This window comes from Bison bison, unplaced genomic scaffold (genome assembly GCF_000754665.1).
Source record: "Bison bison bison isolate TAMUID 2011002044 unplaced genomic scaffold, Bison_UMD1.0 scf7180017864466, whole genome shotgun sequence".
Lineage (NCBI taxonomy): Eukaryota > Metazoa > Chordata > Mammalia > Artiodactyla > Bovidae > Bison > Bison bison.
Window position 1 is genome coordinate 7,803,463 of NW_011495027.1, and position 3,159 is coordinate 7,806,621.

Below are 3,159 nucleotides of genomic sequence, written 5' to 3' on the forward strand. Positions count from 1 at the left end.
CTTGGTAGAATAAGGCGCACACATAAATACCTTTATCTTACGTGGTCTTCAGTATTGTGTTTGTATCTCTAGAGCCAGGCTGCTGGGCTTCAAAATCTAGCAAGGCCACTTGAAGGCTGTGTGATCTTGCACTGCTTATAAACTCCTCCAGGCCTGTCTAAAAAATGATGCGTGCTTAGTCGCTTCAGTTGTGTCAGACTCTGTGCGACCCTAACTGAACTGACTGAAGGACTGTTCACTGGGTTCTCCAGGCAAGAATACTAAAGTGGATCGAACCCAGGGATCGAACCCACATCTCTTATGTCTACCTGCATTGACAGGCAGGTTCTTTACCACTAATGCCACCTGGGAAGTCCCCCTCCAAAAAAAAAAATGATAGTATTTCTCTCATAAGGTTTCTGCAAGGACTAAAAGTAGACTTATGTACAGTACTCAGAGCAGAGCCTGGCCCATCACAAGCACTGTGTTGGCTGTAGTCATGATTTGTGTGATACAGATTTAACAAGTATTGAAACAGTTGCCAATCTGTGACCATAACTCAACAAAGGACAGTAAGTGTTAAGTCTCTGTTTACTAGAACTTCCTTGAAGCCTTATTGTGTTTCTCCCACTTGATCCCTGTTGACAGGCCTTGACCAGCCTCAGATGCCTCTTCTATCATATTTCTTCATTTGCAATCCAAAGTCAAGTCAGTTATCATCCTTTGCTGCCTCCTACTTGTTTGTTTTTCTTGGGGAGTAGGGGAAGCTGACATTTTTGCTTCCTAGATCCTCAGAGTGATCCTCATTATTTGTCATTGGTACAGCTCTTAGCAATTTTATCTTTTTTTATTATTATTTTCTTATTAACAGAGTAATAGGTACTCAACATAAAAACAATTCAAGCATACAGAAACTTGTAACAGAAAGCAACGACCCTAATAATCTCACATCCAGAGATAACCACTGTTAACTGCTTGTTATATATGCTTCCAGATTTGCCCTAAGTGAAATCGCTCAGTCATGTCCAACTCTTTGCGACTCCACGGACTGTAGCCTATCAGGCTCCTCCATCCATGGGATTTTCCAGGCGAGAGTGCTGGAGTGGATTGCCATTTCCTTCTCCAGGGCATCTTCCCAACCCAGGAATTGAAGCCGGGTCTCCAGCATTGCAGGCAGACACTTTACTGTCTGAGCCACCAGGGAAGCCCAGATTTGGCCTAAGCATACGTTTAATAACATGTCTATTTTTGATAAAATATGCTTATAAATGGTATCATACTATTCATATTGTTCTGCAACTTGCTTTTTTCATGTATAGATTTTGGACATTCTTTCATTTTAGTACAAATAGGTCTCTAATTTTTATAAAACAGGTTAAATTTGCTTAACCAGTCCCCTACTGGGATTTTGTTATTAAACCTACGCACCCTTCTATGTTTCCTGTCATAAACAATACTGCAATAAATATACCTGTACATACAGCTTTCTACATGCTTGTAAATGCTTCTGCAATACATGATTTTTGCACACATATGACCAAAGTAGAAATTGCTAGAGGTGAAACTGTCTGGTCAAAAAAATCCTTCACATATTAATTTCATCCAAAATTGCTAAATTGTCCTCCAAATGGATTTACTCAATTAACACTCACATTTATGAGAATACATGCCTGTTTCTCTACATTTGCTTTTTGAGTACTACTTTTTTCCTTTCTCAATTTATCCCATTCTTGAAATCAGAGTTCTCAAGTTTAAAATCATACTTTAAAACTCAGGGAAGATCAAAATGTGGAACAGTGTTTTTACAAACAGCAAAACATTCCAAATTAATCATAGTAGTGAGTAGTGTTTTCCATCAAAATATCACACCACTAGATGTTAACAGTTTTAAAACAGCACCAACCTCCCAGATCAGCGAATCTGGTACTGTAATTAGATCACGGGATACACAGCTCCTGCCTACACACCTCCTTCTTGGCTCAGTGTGTGGACAGGAGAGGCTACTGGCACCAAGAACAGGACAGGGAAAGAGAGAGCAAGAGGTGAGAAGGGCTCAAAATCTAGTGTCATATTGCAAGTAGTCTAGGCCTGTTCCTTGAGTGTGTGCTGGAGCTCTGTTCATACTCAACCTCAGGGCTGCTCTTCTTTACTTCCAGGGTCAGGGGAATAAGTGTTCACTCTCTGAAGGTCAGTTCTACTCCCTTGTCTCTGAAGTCTTTCCTGAAACCCTAAAAATGAATCTCTACTTTCTCACTGTATCTGAACTCCCACCTTCCTGAGTACCTATAACATTTTTGCAGCATGCTTATGAAGAACGTTTAGATGCTTAGGAAATGTTGATTGAACATTCACTGACATGGAGACATCTTGGTAGAAGAGATGAGATTTCCCATTTTTCATGGGGCTCAGCCGGTAAAGAATCTGCCTGCAATGCGGGAGACACAGGTGTGATCCCTGGGTCAGGAAGATCCCCCGGAGAAGGAAATGGCAATCCACTCCAGTATTCTTGCCTGTAGAAGCCCATAGACAGAGGAGCCTGGTGGGCTACACTCCATTGTGTTGCGCAGAGTCAAACACAACTGAGCACATAGACTCATTACCCATTGTTCATGGAAACAGGTAGATTCAGATAAAAGGAGATATTGTGATACTGGGCTGGAACCATCTGCCATGTTAAAAACCAACACTTCCAAACATCTCTCGTGACGTTATTTCTTGATTTCTGCTTCTCCCCACCCATGAAAAAGACTTCAAATACACTTTGATCTTACAACAAAAACAAGAGGGAGAACTATCAGGTTGGGAAACACGGTTTAGTGGAGGACAAACTTTCATCTGCCTGCTTCAGACACAAGACATCTTTGGCAAAAAAGAATGGGGTGGGGGGAATCGGGGAGAGCAGACTCAGATAAAAACAGTAAGTGACTCTCTCTTGCATCTTTAATAGCAGAGACAGAACAAATTAGGCAGGGAAGCTATTCGCGCCAAGATAAAGTTGTGTGTGCCCTATATCCCAGGTAAGTACGGTTGGAAGCCGCTGAAATGACTTTTCGGCAAATTTCCCCCTACCATTTCAAGGCATACCCCAGCCCCACTCCCGTCTTACTATCAAAGTTCCCAGTTGACAGGATAGCCCCAGGAAGGGTGAAGGTTCCTGAGATGGACTCTCGCCCGCCTGGC

The 3,159-nt window shown here is 42.0% G+C and overlaps 1 protein-coding gene across 1 annotated transcript in view; it reads left to right on the plus strand.

Moving 5' to 3' along the window:
• The first annotated feature begins 1,891 nt into the window (after positions 1-1,891).
• Positions 1,892-3,159, plus strand: part of LRRC8D (leucine rich repeat containing 8 family, member D) — a 133,255-nt gene continuing 131,987 nt past the window's right edge. The window contains exon 1 of the mRNA XM_010860383.1: positions 1,892-2,021. The gene's annotated coding sequence lies outside the window, so the exon portion shown is untranslated. The remainder of the gene's footprint in view (positions 2,022-3,159) is intronic.